Source organism: Seriola aureovittata, chromosome 15, assembly GCF_021018895.1.
Source record: "Seriola aureovittata isolate HTS-2021-v1 ecotype China chromosome 15, ASM2101889v1, whole genome shotgun sequence".
Classification (NCBI taxonomy): domain Eukaryota; kingdom Metazoa; phylum Chordata; class Actinopteri; order Carangiformes; family Carangidae; genus Seriola; species Seriola aureovittata.
Window position 1 is genome coordinate 19,452,604 of NC_079378.1, and position 22,628 is coordinate 19,475,231.

General features: G+C 39.2%; 1 protein-coding gene across 2 annotated transcripts in view; it reads right to left on the reverse strand.

Annotated features, from left to right (window-relative positions):
• opcml (opioid binding protein/cell adhesion molecule-like) overlaps positions 1-22,628 on the reverse strand; it is a 304,122-nt gene that overhangs the window by 21,111 nt on the left and 260,383 nt on the right. The window lies entirely within an intron of this gene.

Here is a 22,628-nt window from a genome sequence, read left to right on the forward strand (position 1 = left end):
TTTAAGCCGTTTAATTTACTTCAAATTACCTTTTTTTTTTTTAGACTAAGAGAAATTAACTTTGTTCCATTTTAAAGCTCCTCACGACCACAGACGAAACAGTAACACATACTGCTCCAATGAATATAGGCTAACAGTTACAAAAATACTGAAGATATAAAGTAATTACTGGTTGGAAATAGATTTCCTGAGAGGCTAAAAACAAATATTAATTTAATGGAATGGATCTGACTCGGCTGGTTTAAAATAGCCCAGCAAAACCTGCAGGAAACAATGAAAGTAGATGCTAAGGATGTGTGTAAGACTGCTGTGCCAGCATCATATGACACCTGAACTCTTGTCTCTATGTATTTAGACAGGTTTCTGTAATGCTGACCCCAACTGGTGTTTTGTTTTAGTCTAAGAAGTCTTAGTCTGTGGCCTCACCTGGCCGTAAATCTGTGAACTGGTGGTAAATGCAGCTAAAAATCCATGACACTTGACCACAGGGTGCACTGTCGCACACCTTCTCAGTTTGTTTCAGTTTCTCCCCCTCCTGTGTCTCCATCCATTTTGTGCTCATATTGCAGTGTAAGCTCTGCAAAGTAAACAGACCACTGCTGCTCCCCACTTGTTTTTCTTTCCTTTTTCCTTTGTATTTCCCTGGTTTTCCAACTTGTCCTCATGTGCATTCACTCAATTCACATTTCCTCCAGACTGGTCTGTAAGACATGATCAGTTTTTCTGAGGCTCTACAGTAAAAACATATATTTTCAATATCAATATCTGTAAAGTCTCTAAGTAAATAATCAGAGTATTCAATGTGTGTAATGTTCATGTTTCACATGTATTCACGCTGACTTGCTGCTTGTAATCAGCAGTTTGAAGTAAAGTGTTGGATGCTGGATATGAGGTAAACTATAGAACTCAACTGGTAGACCAGTGAGGGCCATTGTCACTGCACTACTACACCTCTGTTTGCAAGGGGCACCTGCACCTGGGTTCTGGAAGGAAAAGTGTGAACTTCTATCCATGTTACACCCTTTCAGTTAAGTTAATCACTGGTGGTGACACCATGTGTACCTCAGATATGACCCATAGGAGAGTACCAGTGGCAGGCAAACTGGACATTTGTCGTCATGGTAACAATAATATACACACTTAAGGTTAAGAAAATTGTCACATTTTGGTTAGATTAAGAAAAAATATTGTTTTGTGGTAAAAGAAGTACTAAGTTCTAAGTACTTATTTAAGGTTAGAAGATCCTCTGTTTCGATGGTTTTGTAAGGTTACCCCTTGGTTAAGGTTGTGCAATTGTCATGGTTAAAAGAAACAATGACAACTACCGGTTTCACACAGGAAACACACCGCAGCTTCCTGTGTCAAACTCCTGTACATCCATCCATCCATCAACCCCGACCTCCTCCCAACACAGACATTGTGGCTCTATATACTGCATCACTTGACTGCAGATGACTTCCTCCTTTGCTCCTGTCATAATTACTTTAGGTCACCTAACAATAAAATGTTACTATGGGTAATAATAAGCAGCCACCGTAATAATACAGACGACCGTATCTCCAAAATAAGCTGCAATGAGGACCACAGGGAATTACCCATTTCAAATTAAGAAGAGAAAAAACGACTAATCCTCATCTTATAAAACTTCCCTAAAAAACAATATAAAAATGACATGAATAACGGCTATAGTTATATTGTTGACAACATCAGAAAGCTTAGATCTATTTTGCTGCTCATACCTATCATGTTCTTACTAATCATTTGTGTTGTTTTCTGACAAATTATGAAGGTAGTGACTTAAATACGCTGCTCAAAAAAAATTAAGGGAACACTTAATCATCAAACTATAACACCAGGTCAGTTAAACTTCAGGGATATCAATCTGTCCATTGAGGAAGCACAGGTGATTGTGAATCAATTTAACCTGCTTTGGTGCAAATGAATGTGACAACAGGTGCAATGGAGAGGCAAAAGCAAGACAACCCCCAATAAGTTAATAGTTTTGCATGTGGTGGCCACAGACAATTGCTCTCTCCTTATCCTTCCTGACCTCTAGTTTTTTGTTTTGCTAGTGTCCTTGTCACTACTGGTAGCATGAAGCAGTACCTGCAGCCCAATCAGGTTGCACAGGTAGTCCAGCTCCTCCAGGATGGCACATCCATACGTGCGGTCACAGGAAGGTTTGCTGAGTCTCCCAGCACAGTCTCGAGAGCATGGAGGAGATACCGGGTGACAGGCGTGAAAGAGTCTGGAGACGCCGTGGTGAACGTTATGCTGCCTGTAACATCATTCAGTATGACCAGTTTGGCGGTGGGTCAGTGATGGTCTGCGGAAGCATATCCATGGAGCGTCGCACAGACCTCCACTTCATAGCCAACGGTACACCTGACTGCTATTAAGTACAGGATGAAATCCTCAGAGCCATTGTAAGACCTTATGCTAGTGCAGTGGGCCCTGGGTTCCTCCTGGTGAAGGACAATGCCCGGCCTCATGTAGCCAGAGTGTGTAGGCAGTTCCTGGATGACGAAGGCATTGGTGTCATTGACTGGCCCTAACGTTCCCTTGACCTAAATCCAATTGAGCAGCTATGGGACGTTATTTATCGGTGCATCCGATGTACCGCCACAGACTGTCCAGGAGCTCATCCCCCAGGACACCATCCGCTGACTCATCAGGAGCATGCCCAGACGTTGTCGGGAGTGCATGCAGGCACAAGGGGGCCATACACACTACTGAGTCACATTATGAATTGCCGTGATGAAATTCACGCAAGTTGGATCAGGCTGTGATTTAAATTTTTTTACTTATTTTCGGTGTGATTGTGAATCCAGCCCTCAATGGGTTGATGATTTTGGTTTCCATCGGACATTATTATAACAAATTAAGCAATGTACATCAGTAAAGATTTTCAACTTGAATAAATTGTTCATCAAGATCCGATGTGTTACTTGAGTGTTCCCCTAATTTTGTTTGAGCAGCGTACATTAAACTTTACATTAGTAGCCAGGACCTTTATTTACATCGACGACAGAGAGAATGAGGTCTTTATTTGTAGACTTACATTAGAGGGGGCTTAATTTGTGATTCACCCCCTTTTTCATATATTTATATTATTATATTTATATTATCTTATTTATATTCATATATCATCTTTTATAAGAAGCTTCTGATATCTGATCTGCTCCTGCTTATATGTATTCCATAACCAAACTCAACTCTATTGTCTTAATAAGAAAGTGTTGAGTATCATTAACAATAACTCCTTCCTGTTTGTGTTTTTTTTTTTTTTTTTTTTTTTTTTTTGGCATTAAATTGTTTTGCCTGTTTCCACTACCTCACACATCCCCACAGGTTATTGTTAATTAATCCTGAAATGATATACAGTATCATTTGAGCAATTATTACATTCCCTGGTGCAAATGATTTTACAATAAAGCAATGACCATCATTGTTGGCAGCACCTCTAATTGCAATATGACATCATCCTTGGACGAGATGCGCAGAACGGGCTTTCCTTAGACAATTGTGTGTCTCTGTAAGCTAGAGACTAATTAAGAGACTGCTGACATTTGACAAGAAACATGCTATAGTGAAAATAATGGGGGGGGGGGGGGGGTTGCTGCTCTTATGTGCAGCAGAAGAACTTAACATCCTCATTGCTGGATAGAAGCTAAAGCCAAATTCATTAATAATCTTTACACATTTGCAAACCACCATACCAATCAAGATATGATCTGTTTGCATCAGAATGTTAAATATTAAATAAAAATTTAATATTTAATCAAAACACACACCAACCTTTCATTCATATTTAACCATCTTTTAATGTAACACTTAATGATTATAAAATTAAATCCAAGTGCTTTAACTTTCCCATATATGTAATGGTATATGAATCTTCAACTAAACCCTGTGTGTAACAGCTTTGGCTGCTTTTAGGAGAGAACGACTCATTGTGGAAAATTCTGTTTAATCATATTTTATAGTAATTATATTGCTATAATAAACCACATTTTCTACATTAAGTTAAAGATTTTCTGCAGTATCTAATGAGCTCATCTTCTTGTATGGGGGCCATAGGGTAAACAGGAAGTTCCTATCATTTATTGTACTGAGTTACCATGTACAGACCATTATAAAACTTAAAGTTACAGCATGCAACTTTTTATAGAGGACTGAAACTGCCAAAATCTAAATAAATTAATAAATAAATAACCTAATAAATAAAATGTATATGCCATTAAATGCACCAAGACTAACATTACATTAAATACAAGCATTAATTATGTATTGAAAGAAAAGTCAGATTCATGGAACAGCCTGGCAGCAGGACAGACCTAAAGTTTTTGACTCATGCCTCTAACCAATCAGAGAAGGCCAAAATCAGAGGTGGGAGCTAATAGCTGTCAGTCAACACATGAACGTCCTTCTGGTCAACTACTCCTCCCATATTACGGTTTCAAGGTATTATTCGCTGCTGGGAGATGTCGCTATGGTTGACTCGCAGGCTAGCAGGCACTTGATGCATTAGCTGAGACAGCAAAGACGATGAGGATGTCGGTGGAGGGCTGGGCGGAGCAGGAAAAAGGAGCGGTGGAGGGAACGGAGAAGTTGGCTTTTAAATTTTTATAACTTGTAGCTTTACATATTCAACTGCCATATATGATGTTGCTGAGTGAGTCAATCAATGGAAAGTGATATGCTGAATGACTGCGGTCATGACTCTGTGTGTGTGCATGTGTGTGTGTGTGTGTGTGTGTTTGTGTCAACGGACCTTCCCTGCAAAAAGAGCAGTTTGCACATTGTTGTTTTGAAGCATTAGAGCATTAGCAACCTAGCACCAGGAGCAGTACACATATAATGCAACATAAAAGAACAGTTTTGTAATTGATTTTCCCAACAACCAGGGGGCACCATTCAATATGAGTGCCATCAGTAACACTTCTAAGCCAACACTGTAGCCTCAACAGCCTGTGTGCAGGGGAAATGTTAGTACAGATTTTGCATAATCCCACAGCACATTTATGGCAGTCTCATATATCCCTCTCTGATCAGTTTGTATGTGTGTGTCTGTGTGTGTGCGTGTGTGTGTGTGTGTGTGTGTGTGTGTGTGTGTGTGTGTGTGTGTGTGTGTGTCTGTTTGTGTGTGAAAGAGAAATTAGCTCTGTGACTCACCATCAGCTGCCTAAGGAAAACAATACCAGTGGGCTACTTAACTTGCTAGTTAGCATTAGCAACAGAGCCATTAGAGAGCATAGCTTACAGCAAATGGCATGAATTCATAGTGATACTGCTAACAATGTTTACCACACAGTGCCACAGTATGTGATTTTATAATTATCTCCATCTCAGAAGCATCAATACAAAAGAGAATAGCAGAATGTTAACACTGCACACAACAAACCAAACAGCACACACTAATCCATTTACACATTTATCCATGTGTTCTGAGCAAATAGATACTAATCGCACTATATCTTTATTTATCATACTGGGAACACTTCGCATTTTAATCTGTTTGCTAATTATTTACCAAATAGGCTACCAAAGCAGTTTCTGTGTCGGACGAACACACTGTGAAGTGTTTGATGTGTATTGTTAAGGAGACTCTGATATTCAGACATGCCAGTCATCCCACTCTGTAACACATTTAGTGATTCCAGATTAGTTGACCTTCTTTTATCAGCCCCTGCACTCTGTTATCATTGTGTATTCACTTGTTTAACTTTCAGCAAATATGGGAAAATGCTTGTCGACATCTGTAAAATCCACAAGAACATGAATCAAAAACCATCGTGTCACAGGCGTTAAATATCTTAACAGGTATGAAAAGTGGAGCATTAAAATACCATCCAGTGCAAACAACATCGCTACTTATTTATTTTTTAAATTATATCAAGCAATCCTGACTGTTCTCAGCTCTTCACTTGTTCTCACATATTTTCTCTTCACGCTCTTCTCATGCAGGTTTGTTATTCAACAATGTCTTCTAGAAATTATGTCCATACACACACTAATCGCTTTGGTCAATGTGTTTTGGGAGAAATGTTATACCAGGTAAATCACTTTGTTTATAAGCAAGGTAAACATTTATTGTTGAACATACTGTATGTGGCAAACCTTTACTGTCAATGTTTTCATTCGTTTTTTTCCCAGTAATGTTTGGTCCTTGAACAAGTGATGCTTTTATGATTAAGGTCAGGGAAAGTCTGTGAAATACTGAAAAGTCTAACATCGACTTGAACCATGAGACAGGATGTGGACCTATGCTTTTATGCAAAGCGCTTTACAAATTGCTTTTTATTCATCCATGCCTACACAGTCACACCCAGGGGGTTATTTGGGACATTGACACATGGAATGGAGAAGCTATATGAATTGAGCCACCAATTTTTTAATTAAGAGATGACTGCCTGCCACCTGCGGGGAACACAATCTAGGCACCATGGCTAGGACTTTCCATTCAGACAACACATACAGTATGAGCCAAAGCAAATTAGTTGTCCCTCAATAATTTGAAGACATGAGCTTCTCTTTCTGTCAGCCATTGATAATGGTTGACATGCGTTTTATCAGAGGTCTTGAAAGTGGAGACGGTCCTCATCAGGGGGGCTCCAAACAGTTTCAATGGAGGCTCAGTGAATGGAATGGAATATGGAATACATATATATGTATATAAAGTGCCACAGTATATAAATAAAGTTATCATTATTATTATTTATTTATTTTATCTATTTATTTTTTATGTTATATATCGGACCGGACCACTTGTTGTGAAGGTAAATGAGGTTCTGAAGGAAATTCACTTAAACATAATTCTGCATATTTAACTGTAAGTTATGCTATATATTATAAATACAAACCTGACAAATCCGACATGTTGTAAACTGCATAAAAAAGGTGTTTTACACTAATTGAGGCTTCGCTCTTAAACTCACATTAAAGCTAAAATAAAGCATTGACATAATTTCTACTTTAGACTTGCTGAGACACCTGTTAATACACAATCATTTCTTAATGTACAAGGATCTTAACTGGTGATGCTGAAGAAGGTGTGGATGTATTTCAGCCAGTGAATCAGGAAAAAACTCCAGAAAATGACAATCAAATCACAGAGATGGTTTGGAATATAGAGACACTATTGAGCTGATCTACTATATTTAAGGTGATGTCTTGGATCGTAATGCTGTCAAAAACCCTCCTACCCTTATCAAATGCTAGCACAGAGTGCTAAAATCTCCAGAAATCCAGTGTGAAATTCCCAAGCCTGTGTTACATCAGCCTGATAATTCCACCTGATGATAATTAATAACGATCCACCAGTGAGGCATTCATGCACACCATCTCAGCTGCACCCCTGTGGCATTTGACAAAGCCGGTGTGGAGACAGCGGTTACACATGTGAGATGAAAAGAAACATGACGTGAACTGGGAATTCGCATTGCATTCAAGCTTCATCAGGTGTGCGACTGGCTTTATAATATGTAAAAAAGAGACTGACTATGCGCAAAATGCGGCTACGGGTGGGTCGGTAATGATCTGATATGAAGGCTTTAGTTGAGATGGTTTTAGGGAGCTCTCTCTCGGGAGATCACAAGTCATTAGCCGTTGCTTTAGGGACCAAAGAGCCTAAGTCTATTGAACAATTCATTAATGTTTTTTGCTCCTTTGAAACCTACAAGAAGAGTAGCGGAAATATGCCCTGGGGCATTTCTGTGCAGGTGGGTTGGATTAGAAAGGAGATTGGGGCTAAAATTGAGCAAGACAAGTGAGAGGGCTGCAGGATGGAAAGAAAGCTCCCATTACTTTAGATATCTATTTATTTATGCAAGCTGCAGAAGATTGGATGATGAATTGCTCTCAGGACACTGCACCAGTGTTCACTCTGAACCAAAGATTAACCTCTTTGTCAAGGCATTGATGTCACACAGCTTTAATGATGATAGGCAACTCTAGGCTTCACTTGTCACAATTTCAATTATATTTCCCTGGACATAGACTGTTTGCTTTGTGATAACCATTATAGGTTAGTTAAACATGGCTTAATCAAAGAGAAATCATTGGGATGGAGTGGAATCCTGCTGCCTCACGATAACCAAGAGGCAGCAGGAGTCAACTCCTAAGGCCCGTGGAGGAGCAACTTCGCTTAATCACTTAGCCTCTGAACTGAGCTTCTGACAACCATGTCCACCTACGTGGATAAGTGACTGTCATCTGCTCTCTCGCAACCCAACGTGCGACAGCCACTTAGCATGTAGCATTTCTCACCTCTCTACCAGATGCCCTGTCAACCCCGTTAGGTTGGAACAGCCATACCTGTCTGAGGGTCTGTCACTCAGCTTCAGCTCAGCAGTGACAGGTCTGTGGCGTTAAAACACAGGGGTGCAGGCATATAACTGAGTTGAAAAAAATCGCAAATGGTCCTTAAAAATGCTAGTATATAAACATAATTTCCAGCAGGTAAGACTGTATTTGTAAATGACGTAATCATAGGAGGCTTATTTCAGTGGATCCCATCCTTAAGTGTGGCTTCACACTTGCTGTGCTCCTCATACTGCATCATTTCATTAGTATGTAATCAAGGTAAAATGTAAGTAAATATCTGCCTAATGTAGATGTAGGAGGAGGAAAACTGTGATTTATAAAGTTGTCATTTATCCACTGGTGTAATTTAAGCATCAATTAAAGTAACTGGTGTGATGCGTTTCTGTCTATTTCTGCTTTGATTACCTGTAAACTGGAGATAAAACCACCAGACACTGCTTTTGTCTTTATCCACCAGCTTTTCATCATGTTAGAGGAGAAAAATTAGCATCACCAACCGCAACAGCGTGACATTGATCTCTATCACCAGTCTGACATGGCTCTTTCCTCTGCTCCTCAGGCATACAGTGGCATGTATGGTGTGTTAGGTGTACAGTATATTCCACCTTGAGAGACTTTCAGATCAACATGCAACAGATAAGCCAAACAAAGTTATCTACTCATTATAATTCCTATATAGTTTCAAGTATCCCAACATTAAATTGCTTCTATAAAATAATCATTTGCTGGTAAGAATTTCTAACACATGACCTTACACTACTGCAGATGCCCTCAACGGAAGGCAGGGCAGTCTTTTTCCCAGGAAATTCAAACTTGCACAATGAGTATGCCCAAATTACCACTCAGTTCGATTGAGTTGAAATGTATCAAAAATGCCCAACTCTAGAACAAATGAGAGAGATTAATCATATCACTTAATTTCAATGCCTCTAATTTAAAGTCATGTAGATGGGCTCTCACTTTCCTCCCCAAGCAAAAGAAAAGAAAAGAAAAAAAAAATCCATTCACAGCCAAGAAACTACTTCCACTTCCTTGGCTTGGTTTCTCACATCTTGACAGAATGGGGACAGTGTAATTTGATATATGGTGATAAATTTTTTTTTTGCTTTCTCAGCAGAGCATAACAAATTATATATTGAAAAATGGTTACACTTTATTTCACAATGCCCTAATTATGGCGAGATAACGGCTTAATTATGAAAAAAATGACTGCACTTTGCCAGTATGTAGGTCGTCCAAACGTTTGACAAATAATGAAGGGAGGGAAAATAAAAGTTTTGAGGAAGGTGAAGGTACCCGGAGCTCCCCATAAATACACTTCCACACATCCAAAGGAATGTGAATACGCTTTGCGTTTTTATGCCATCCAGCAGTGTTGAGTGTGACATGCTTCCATATTATTGGACATATGCGGGAAAAAAAAGTATTGCATAATTGCATGACTCAGCAACCCACTGAACTGCAGGATTTTATGACTAAAATACACCTCTAGTGGAAGGAACATGAAAATAAAGTTTCTCCAGATTATGTATATCATAAATGTGACTGCCGATTTACAAAGCAGGCAGCTCATACCTGTAAATCAATACCTGACTGACGTGAGGCAGCCTAATGAGTGCTATCATTATCATATTTATGAGTGACCGTGGGTCGGCTGTATACGATAGAGAATGCCATATTTCAAAAGTGTATCCTTGCAATAATTGCGGGTGTCTCACCGCCTCCTCCATTTTCTTATTTTAACAAAAGGTTTGCTCTCGCCACCGCTGGTCTGCAGCAACATAATATCCTTTCATACTCTTCCCATGTTTGACTTTTTCTGACACCTCCAATAAGTTGCTTGAAAAATTACAAGTCTTCCATGTGTTGGCGTGAGCACCAGCGTGATCTGTGCAAATTGTAAAAAGCAGCTAGGCCCTCGCTGCACCCCTCTGTGTACCTTTGTGCGCAAGCTTTTGTTTGTTCTATGTACTCTGTGTGTGTCTGAGTGTGTGTGTGTGTGTGTGTGAGAGTTTGTTTGTCTGTTTTCTCGATCTGCGCTATTAAGCGAGGTACAACAGCAGCCTGGAGTCATGATGCCCTCCCTTTCTCCCTCCATGCCGCACCGGCTCCTCTGACAGCAGAATCATTTTCCCTCTTCCCTCCCTGTGCTCACGTTAACTCCCCTGAATGCACCGTTTAGGCCACTTGAATCCCCCCCACCCCCATCCAACACCGCCTCCCGCTGCATCATAATTTAATTGCTGAGCACCCACACACCCGTTTGTCTCATTCATTTTAAATGCATGACCTTTCTTGAGAACAATGATCAATCAATAGGTGTTTTCCCCAAATTAAAACCACAGAGTGAATTAAAAGCCTTTCAGCGCTGAAGTTATGAAGTGCAAGTGCTGTAACTCAGGCTGGGAAAAGGCCAATCATCAGAGGCCTTTATAGTTTGCTTTTTTTTAACCTGATGATTCAGATAAGCTTCAAATAATTCATTTGCATTGATTAAACATTGTAGGTGGGTGAGCTATTATATGCACCGTAGACAACCACTGGCCTTGTGTTGTAGAGGCTTTCTACAGAAAGAAGTGCAAAGAGTTTATGTTGAGGTATAGTATCCATAATTTTTCCCAAACTTACATTCACTAGCAAACACTGGGAGACATCTTCCAGCTGGGCTCAGAGAAGGATCCTCCAAGGAACTGCTGCATTATTGATTAGATCTGTTGGAAACAGCTGCCTCTGCATCTGCACTGGCTAAAGTTCCCACAAGGTGTGGTTAAAGTCTACTGAGTGTTCAACCTTGCCTTCTGCAACCAGGCATCTGTAGTCCATTACCAGAACAATATGTGCAAACAAGTGTCCTGCCAAATTACCCAGGTTCACAACTTTGAAACTCTACTTTCTGACTGTGAACCATGTTTCCCTACATTTGATCAACAGCTCTTTTTTGAGCTGTGTAGACTGAGACTCTGTTGGATTTAATAGAGTTATGTTTCTCTATGTGTCATATTCCTTTTTTGTTAGACAAATAATATTAATACAAATACTAATGTCCCTACTATGTTTGTCTACTACTACTAAAGCTACTACTACAGTTAATTCACTTGCCAGAGACAGTATACTGTATACAGGGGCGTCACACCTGTGGGTGTTGTGGGTTTTGTGATGAAATAAAAACCTATTGGTCAAATTAGATTGATTGAATGACCATCCAGCCGATCACAGCCATTTGACCAACCCACCGGGCCAGGGAAGAGTAAACAGATGAAGTATGGTAAAGTAACATGCGTGTATGCAGAAATGGGGCTCCTGTTGTCGCTCACTGCTGTCATACTGCAGGAGTATGAAACGGCTTGTAGACTAGTTAGTATTGTAGAATTTTCTTTAGCAACTTTGTCTTGTTATGAGATGTATCAGCAAATGTCAATGAACATAACTAATATTAAATCATTCCAGCTGCAAGCCAGGTAGCAAACAAACTTAATACAAGCTAATGGTAGCTGTTATTACTAGATAGAGAAGTAAGAAAAAACGTATTTTTCTCACATCATCTCATCCGTTTTATTGCTGTGTTCTGCACATTTAGGATAGGAAATCACATCAGGCCCCAGTGTTAATGAGGATGAAGGTAACGCTGCACAGGAGAGCAGGCAAAAAAAAAAAAAAGTGTTATAAGGTTTGCCCTCATCTTATCAGAGTCAGAAATACTTTGATTGAAGAGGGGGAATTGTGTTGGTTAAAGTTGTTCCAGCAAAAATAGAAACAGAGAATAAGAAAAATAATATATGTAAAATATGTAACTCTACCTTATATAACTCAGTGTGAATAACATTTGAATAATATACAACAGTTTCATAATTGCAAAGAAAATTTTGAAGATTGAAATGTTGCACCAAATATTGTACTGTTAAGTTAGTATTACAGAGTTTAATTATTGTGCTGTTAAGTCAGTTACCATTTTGTATTCTATATGATGTTAATGAAGGAGTAGGGAGGGTCCAAAGAAGAGCAGGCAGGAGGAGAAGAGGGTTTGGGCCCAGGAGATGGACTGGGAGATGGTGAGGGTGAGGAAAGTATGGTGCAAAAATACTATAGGCAATAAGAAATAACAAAATTCAAATTGTCCTGACACTGGTTTTGAGTAATGTTTTTGTTATGTGAAACCTGCTGTATTCTTGCCCGTCACCCAGTGACACTGGTTTTTAGTAATGGGTTTAGTTGAGTTGGACAATGTACTGTAGCTCAGATTTCATTTTGTGTCTCATAGATGAAATAAGAAAAGAGTGCTCATGTCCCACCCTTAGAACCCCCACACTTTTTAAATCGCTGATCAACCCCCGACTGTATATACAGAGGTTAAATAGAGCTGAGCTCCGTCTCCTTCAATATTGTATCATTATATCAAGATTGTATCTTTTTAAATGTCCCAGTAAACGTAATGGATGAGTAATTCTCTAGACAGCAAAGAGAGATAATTGAGGTGATTTTATACCAAACCAATGTTAACAGTGAGCTTTATAGGTCATTAAATGCATCAGGTGTGTACAGTCTCTAAGGGCAACTATAGTTAAATGCTTTTGCTATGTGGTAAGTTTTCAGAAGTTAATTTCTGAGTTAGCCATCATCTTATGTGTATTTACTCAGCTGCGTTGCCTTGGTGAACTCGAAATTCTCTTGCCATTCCTTTGTGGTATCTGTCCAGTTCAGTTCAAAGAGATAAAAACTTTAGGATAAGCACAGAACATTGTGTAACTTTAGAATTGTTGATGCATTTCATGGAGAAATATCCACTTTGATTTGCGCACGCATCGCCAGAGACAGACAAAGCATTAGTGATGTGAAACAAGACGCTGTTTGAGGGGAGAGCAGGGCACAAAAGGCTGGATATCCTCTGAATTCTAAGCATTGGAGAATCCAACAACGACTGATTAAAATCACACCTCGGGCACTACAACAGGTTTACGTTTCATGAAGAATCTTCTGTCCTTCATGCCCAAATTACTTGTTATCTCCACCTGTGTACAGTTCAGTGAGCAGCAGAGGAAAACCTCCAGTGGTTCTTGGTGTATATCGATGGCGGAAGATTTCCCGGTGGAGGATTAAAATATTGGCAGGTCACTACTGTGGAGGCAGATATTGAAGGAGACATGTTCCCAGCAAAATGCCCAGTCGTTTTCTTTACATTCATGTTGAAACCAACTGCTTGTTTAAAATGTGTCATTGTCCTTGTTTCACATACCGAATAATTTGTGTGAGATTCTGTAGAATATCTCTCTCTGTTTTTTTCTTGAAACTCTGTTTTTTTCTCAAATTTTTTTTATGAGAGAATAAAAACGTGCCTTAAATTTAATTAATAATGCATGAGCTTTAACGAGCAAACTGCTAAGCTTCTCAATGAAAAGCTCTTCAAACAACTAAGCATCTCTTTCAAAAGAATTTAAGCAGATCCTGCTGAATAAAAGCCCTCTGCAACAGGTAGCTCAACGACTCATTATGCTGATATATAGCAATTAATTAGGAAACATTATTCCTCGTAACCCACAGTCAAAAGATAAGACGATGCGAACCAGCCCCTCCCGTCTACCACTCTGAAAAGGGAAACAGGTGTGAGTGCAATCGTCCACCTACTATGTGTTATTAATGATTTTGTTTGGAGGGGGAATTACTCGCATTGGTTTGGTGATTAATGATGGAGGACAGGAGAGCAGGAGTCATTGCCTTGGAACAGTAGGCACCTTTCGTAAGTTTTCTGATGGCTTTTACCTACAAAATGCTCCGGATAAGACACAGCTAAGAGCAAATTGGGAGCTGCGTGGTGCACTAATCTTTCCTTTAGCCCCCTGTGCCCCTCTGTTCCTCCTCAACTTTCTTTTTTTTTTTCTCTCCATCTCTGGCTCACTCATGGACTTGCTGCACTCAGACCCTGTCCCTTTTTTTTGCTAACACTCACCCATACTTTTTTTTCTGAATGCTTGGCTCTTCTTTCTCACAGCCTTTTGCGCCATGTGTGGGTGGTAGGGTGAAACTGAAAGTTTGAGTGAGCCCTCCAGGTCCCCTGCAAAGCACACACACACACACACACACACACACACACACACACACACACACACACACACACACACACACGCACACACTCACACCTACATCAGCACCACGTACTCTCACTACTTTGCCACCTCTAACAGCTAAACAACACCCCACACTCCCACACTGTGATTTTAGAAGTGCATTTGGCCAATAAATTTGAAAAGAAAGCTTACTTGGAGACTTCCCAAAAGTACACAGGCCACAGAACAGGTTATTGGGAAATGCTTCTTTTAATGTTATATGATTTATTTTCACTAGTCAGCGCTGTGTTTCGGCCTTACTGGCTGACAATCAGCATCTCCCACAGCTAGACCCTGTCTGATTTATAGAAATTGCCTTTCAGTACCAAAGCGACCCCTCTACAGACATGCTTTAAGTGTTGAGTCTGAAAATGATTAACAATCAGCTAATGTTACTGCCGACTGCTGTAGAAGAGGAGTTAAAGGGAAATTCATCTCCACAAGGCAGGGGCTTGGTTTTCACTCCTCTTGGCCTCTAAGACATGCTGTATACATATTAATGCTCAGGATGCTGTCTGCCACAGAGGCACTGCTGTCTAAACTAAAGGCTGGATTTGAGAAAAACATTCCCACAGCACTCAGAAGGGGTCACGAACCATATTGTTTTGGAACACTCAATCCCAGGTGCTGAGGGATAGTAACACACACTGTGATCCCTACATAGTGCAAATGTGCAAAGCTATATATAAAAGATAAAATAAGACTTTCTACACTGGTCACTGACCACTTTATTAGTTAACACCTGCACATCTGCTTATTAATGCCAATATCCAATCAGCAAATCAGTAATGTAATACATAAAATCCTGCAGAAACAGTTCAGGAGCTTCATTTAATGTTCATAACAAATATCAGAATGAGGAGAAAAAAATGTGATCTCAGTGACTTTGACCGTGGCATAATTGCTGGTGCCAGACAGACTGGGTTGGGTATTTCTGCAATGGCTCATCTCCAGGGATTTTCATTCATGACTCTAGAGTTTTTACTCAGAAGGGAGCCAGAAATAAAAACATGGACTGAGCAGCAGTTTTGTGGATGGAAAGATCCTGTTGATGGTTGGAACTGACAGAAAGGTTTACGGTAACTCAGATAACCACTCGTTGCAATGTGGTGAGCAGCTATTCAACATTTTAAATTCAATAGTAACAATAGTTAATGCTAATCTATCTTGCATTAGTCCACAGTTGCAGCTGCACAGGTAAGACAAACAAGAGAGGGATGCACTGCAAACTGGCACCTAATGTTAGTCTACTTCAAGAGAACAAGTTTACCTGATTGCTGTTCCTGCAATTCACTCTTATGCTGTTTTTTTCTCTTTTTGTGACCAGAAGGATAGTTCCACTTCATCCTCTCATCAGAGTTAAATAAATAAATACTGACACCCACTTTAATATGAGGGGGAAGCAGGAACTCAACTTTTATATATATATATTATATATATAGTGTGGGTTCTTCTATGGGGGAGTGGGTTCTTCGATGGGATGCAATGCAGACTAAAAGAGGTGACATCAGTTTTGGGCGATGTTTAAGGTTCTTCTCACAGTTTTCAGATCACTTCATGGCGTTTCTCCAGACATCATTGATCTCTGTGAGAAGGTAACAGTATTCTCACCAGAACTGTTCCATGACTGAAAAAGTGCATTGATGCTGTATTTCATTCATAAACCCCTAGACTCTGCAACGGCCTCCTTCCAAAACTGTGTCCTAAAAGAAATCCTACAACACATCTTTTTTTGTTAATTTCCTTTTATCTAGGTCGTACTATATAAAATCCTAATTATTGTTGTCTTCTTTTCTACTATAAAAGCGCATTGTAATGCATACATATATGAAACGTACCATAAGATTAAAGTTTATTGTTATTATTTATCATTTTAGTCAACATCACCTAGTCATTTGGGCTAAAACTTTTAAAATGCTACAGAGTCCAGCTTTTAAAATGAAACAAGAAAAAAAGGACTCATGAATATGCATGGCAGATAAATTTTTAAATCATTACAAGACTGATATAGCTCTGTTGTGTGAAGCACAGTTGAGTCTCTGCACCAGTGAATTCTTTATTGGTTGGCAATCAGGCACCAATTAGTTTGACCCAGTTTTAAGTGAGAGAAGCTCAAGTAGCTGCATTTTTCAGCAGTTATTTTATTTTACTTCTATATTTTTTTTTTTATTAAAGCAGTGTATTGTGGTGCACAAGGTTCATACTTTTAAAGAAAGACATTTGCATCTGAATGTCATGTTGTCTTGGCCTTCGGTGTAAATGGACCAAACACTTTTTTCAGAACTGAGTAGAGTGGAAACTCATAGAAGTGTAACATTGTTTAAATGCAACAACTAATTCAAACTGGAATGAACAAACAGCAATGAGCCTGCAAGGCTGCTATATCTGTGACATGGGCACACTTTGTAAGGACAAAGATCACACTTTAGATTGGATGCAGGCAATCAATAATGCTGATATCATTATATTGATAAGCAAAGGGCTTGAACTGAAACAGAAACTGTTTCAACTTGGGATCTTGCTGGTAGAATTGTTCTGATACCAATACCAGTATCAGAAATGCCTTCGATACTGCCTAAAATACTGGATCAGGTACACAAGTCTATGTAACGATCTGATACCACGTAATTTATTAATGAGGTTTATAGTTTCCACCCGAAAGAAACAGCAGTTCTCAGGAAATCAGTTCTTCTTTGCTTCTCTAAAACAGTACACAGGAAGCTGTGCTGTGCAGCCACTGGCAACTACTGTTTTAGAGCTGTGGCATTCATTTACTTTTTCATGTTTTACATGGGGTTGGGTTTTACCTGATCCATTCCATACCAAAATGATGGCAATCATATCACATTCATACAGGGTAAGTAGTTTACAGAATAAAAAAAAAAAAAAAATTGAACACAATGGTATCAGACTAGTACTCGGTAACAGCCAATACACAAGTTCAGGTATCAGAATCCTTATTGAGAAGAAAGAAATGGTATCAGAATATCTTTACTTTCTGGCCTTCACAATACCTGCAGACATTTGGTGTAATGAATTCAAGAAAATTTGTGCCATGGTACAGAGGTCTTAATCCTTTGAGATTGCCTTCACAGCAGCAGGATGCATGATGATGGATGGAAGGAGCTTGGAAGTAGTGCTGAGGCTTGACAGAATGCCACGCCAGATTCTTCCAGGTGGCCCTGATTGAGATTTTCAATGGTCAATCAACAAGCATCAACTCAAGGCCATAGTTGACTCAGTGAAGAGGAACATTTCCATTCATCCATCCAGGACTTAAAATACCCAAATGAAACATTTTGTTCAAATCCAGTTTAAAAAAAGTATAATATATGACTCAGATTACTAAAAAAAACTAAACTGCAATTGTAAGGCTACAAAAAACACAAATAAATAATAATGATTAAATAACAAATGACACTGGAATTATTACATTTTCAGAGACACCAAACACAAGCCCAGAATGTATTTACAACCCAAACAATGTCATTCCCTTTACCAAGGACTGCACTAGTTCTATTGTAGCATCATGTACCTTTTATCAGGTTTCATTATTCTTTAGTCTGTCCTTACCTTTTCTCTTTCCAGCACTAAACAGGGGTTTATATGTATTTTTATCTTTTGTTCTTTCGACTTGGATCTATGTTTCTGAAAAACCCCACAGACGCTTTTGTTATGAAGTGACTCTTTGGCGAAGTCAACCATCATGAGATTTAAAGTGTTTGCTCCATGGGGAACAAACACATAAGGGTTTTTCCTCCAGCATCCTGCCTGGCATGGCTTTATTTTTGCCTTTCATCTTTGCTCTCTTATTTTATGATTGTCCCTAAAGGGTACGTCAAACTTCCCCAGCCTCTTATAGATAATGGTGGGCAACTCGGTAGCTGCTGACAGCTTGGTTGATGCACAAAAGCACAGAAAAAATACTTGGCTCTGTTTTGTTTGGAATTCCTTTATAAGATACTATGTTGTTCTGTAAAGATTTGTCATAATTTGAAAGCTGTAAATCAAGCCAAAACATCTGCTTGGATTTAGTATTCTCTTGATAACAGTGGCTTTCCTCTACACAGTGGCAGAGCCCAGTAATTCCACATGTTCCTTATATTCAAACAGCCGGTTGCTTACACCTCCAATACAGTCAACCTCCAACAAAGCATTGCATATATCACCAACGTTCACCAGGGTCAACACTGCTGAAATGCTGAAGCAGGGAACAACAGTACGAACTGATTGTTTGGTCATAATGTTGGACTCATTTACAGAGGGACATGCTTTTAAGCTGTTATTTGCACAATCTGAAGAAGTCACTTGTCAGGATTTTAATCAGGTTCTGGGCCATTATCAGGTAATTACCACTTCTGACCACAGATAATGATAAGTTGAATTTAGATAGTTTGTGTATGTGTAAGTATGTGTAGTTTCATGGTGACAAAACAGGGTTGTGGGTCCAATTCAATAGGTTCTCAAATAATGATGGTCATAAGCTGCCTGTTCATGGTTATATTATCTTCAGCTTTCTATAGTGATCGCCCAGTGGAGGTCTGCATATACAGTACATCTATAGAAAAAGTTTTAAGATTGAGATTTTCTCCGGTGCTGGAAGTTCATTTCATATTGTGATTAAATTGTCTAGTGGGGGATTCTCACAGTTGTCATAAATTGCTTAGTGTCCTTCCTATAAAGCAGCAACTGGTTCAATGTCAAAGTAAAGAGACTAACTAAATCCAGTTACGTATGTTTCGGATGGAGGAACTGGAAAATTAGACCATCTGCTTTATTGAAAAATATTGTTTTACTATCACAGCCCTAAATAAATTTGACTTTAACTAATTATGTTATAATTATAGACCATACGTCTGTAGTAAAGTGCCTGCAGAATACATTGTTTGCCCATACATGAATGAGATGTATAATTAATGGTTCTATTTCACACAGGCTTTTACCCTTTTATAGGGCTGTACAGAGTTGACAACTCACTGTAATTTGTATGAATATACTCCAACCAATTAGGATGAGACTGTTCATGTCTGTGTGTCTGCCACATTCTCACAAGTTGGCAAATTTATTGTTGGGATGGTTGCTAGTAAAAGTCATGCAATAGATGCTGTGTATAGCAAGGTCATGTGGATGCATGGGTACTATAGGTCACCCCATGTATGTCCTCATTTGGGTAAATAGCTGTACATGGACAGTAAGCATAGGGAGCTAAGCATTAGTGCCATAACAACTAGGGACGTCCAAGTCAAGTCCTTTGGGTATCTGCTGATCCTCCAACCTGACCAAGCATCACATTGCTTGTCCCTACCCTCTGATATGGCCCATAGGAGTGTTTCCTAAATACGGCAACAGGACTACTGGACATTGGTTCTCATGTTTACAATAAAAAAATGTGAGTAAGCTTACGTCACAGTCACAGCTTGTTTATGTTTAGGAAAAGATCGTGGTTTGGGTTAAAATAAGTACTTCTTAAACATTAGAGGACCTTTGTTCTCATTGTTGCAGTATAAACATGCAGTTAAGGTTGTGGAACAGTTAAAGGTCCCATATTGCATAAATTGAAATTTCCCTGTCTTTTTTTTTATTATAAAGCAGGTCTAGACTCTATATTTATACTGTGAAAGTATCAAAGTGTTCAGTCTGCAGAGAAATGCACACAGCCTGTATTCAGAAATTGACCCGTAAAATGAGCCGTCAAGACTTCTGTAACCTTGTGATATTACAACAAAGCAGTCACCGATCTCAGCCATGCCCAAGGTCCGGCCCACCCAGACCAACCATCTAACCTTGCAGGATATGGTGCAGGAGTGATTACCTGAATTCTGCTATATTTTTATTCAATCGCTCAGAAAACAGTCAGCCAATCAAAGGAGAGGCTCTGAGCCGCTCATCCTCAAATACTGTACATCTTCTTATGGATCAACACTTAAAAGAAACAACAACTGCAGGTTTCAAATGGAAAATGAACAGCGATGTCTTGTGTCAAGGTCCTGCGATTTGTTAACGCATCCATCCACCCTGACCTCCTAACATAGACTTTATTGCTCCTCATACTACGTCACCTGACTTCCTCCTCTTTTCCCGTCATAATTAATATGGCCACTAGAGGTCGCCTAACAATAAAACGTAATAACGGTGGTAATAAACTGCTGCACAGACGACCTATGAGTTTGTCTTTTACAGGAGGACCGTCCCGCTGATCCTATAGTATTTGCCTGAATTTTAATGATACATTGAAATGCAGCTGTTGGTGCTAATTCTGACACATTATTTTTTCAAAACTATGACTTTGATGAGGATAAATTCATTGATGTGATATAAATGAAAGTTTGAATGGAGAATTGTGCCTTCTGAAGTTGATGTGATGTGATCAGACAGAGAGAAAATGTATCACACTGTTGAATTTGTTCAAACAGACACTATCAGTGCACTGTGATTGTGTAGTGGTGTTAGAGAGTGGGGCTCTTCCCTCACAAACAATCTCTGGTCATTACTGGCGTTCAGAGACCACTTCAACTGCAAGCGACACTCACAACTTTAATTTCGTTCAGTCATCACATTACTCAGGAAATGAAAATTAATTAGTGACAATTAGTGACCCATAGTTTGTGCCTCTCCTCTCTCTCTCTCTCTCTCTCTCTCTGTCTTCATTCTGCAGGTACCTCTGGCTGCAGGATCCAGATCTGAAAGTACAGCACTTTATTAACACATTATTATTATTATTATTATTATTATTGATTTGATTGGAGCTTACACCTATGGGTATTGCTATTATTATTTTCATTATAACAATCTGTCTTTCTGTGCTTGAATATAATAGTACATACAGCTGTCCATGGTCTCTCCCTCTTCCTTCTCTCCCCCATGTCTCTCCTTTCTCTCCCAGTTGAGGCAGATGGTCGCCAACCCCGAGTCTGGTTCTGTTCGAGGTTCGTTCCTTGTAGAAGTTTTTCCTCTACACTCTCACCATGTGCTGCTCATGGTGGAACTGTTGGGTGTTTCTCGATAATGTTAGGTTTTGACCCGACTCTGTAAAGTGCCTTCAGATAGTGTCAGTTATGATTATGCACTATATAAAAGAATTTTACATTTGAATTGAATTAAATTGACAGCTGGTATGACACTGCTTGTCAATTTGACTGTTAAAAGTTGGGGTCAAAATGACTTTATTGTTCACTGGTGCTGATGAGAGAGAAGAGAGATAACAGATTTCTTAGTGTTGGAGTTCAGTGAATTCATGTACTTCGCCAACCTCGGAGTCAGAACTCAGTTGCATCAGTCGGCACAATTCATTTTTTCACATTCGACATTCAACAACTTTTACTTGGATATGCAGTGAGATGCTCACACCGTGGGTCTGGCTGTAGTAAAGCAGAGCAGCACTGCAACATAGGCAGGCTGAGGTATACACAGTACAGGAAAAAAAAAAAAGATCTAATTATAATCAGCTTTATTTTAGCCGATACCTATCTATTTAAATATGCCCGGACTGCCGTGATACCAATCCTTAGGATCCACTCTGGACATTTCTAATATAGAATATAAATCTGGATCCAGCACATTACTCAATACTCCAAGCAACATTACCCATCAAATGAAATGGAATGATGAATGGTCATCTTTTCATCTGGAAGCACACATGTGCATGTGTCAGAAATGGTCAGAGACATTCAATATTTCTTATGCACATTGTGCCCCATATAGACTGTGCCTATTGTTTTTTATCAAACTCTTTATTACTATGTTTTGGGTCTTGTCATTGTAATGAACTGTTTGGTAGGTAAACCATGCAGAGAAATTAGTCTATTTTCTTCTAAAAACTGTTTCTGTCTGCTCCAGTACTCTTATTAGAGGCCTGTATTTATGCATTGATATTTGGATATTAAAGCTGTGTCTTTGAAAAAGACTAAAAAAAATCACTACTCCTAATATTTTGATGAATATTGGAACTCACAATCAAAAGGGCTTTTTCTTCTATCCCTCAGCTAAAACGACAGACTTACACGTGAGGCTTACCTTGTGTGGGAGGCAATGTCATGCAATGTAATTTTTTCTAAGGATCCTTCATCTTCTATTTTTTTTATTTTTTGAGAGAAACACCTGCACACACACTTTATCTTACGCTGGCGATAACGGTTTCACCAGTGTCAGAAGGCAACGCTGGCGTACTGTTCTTTCTGGAGGGCAACATCACTGCAAATAGCATGT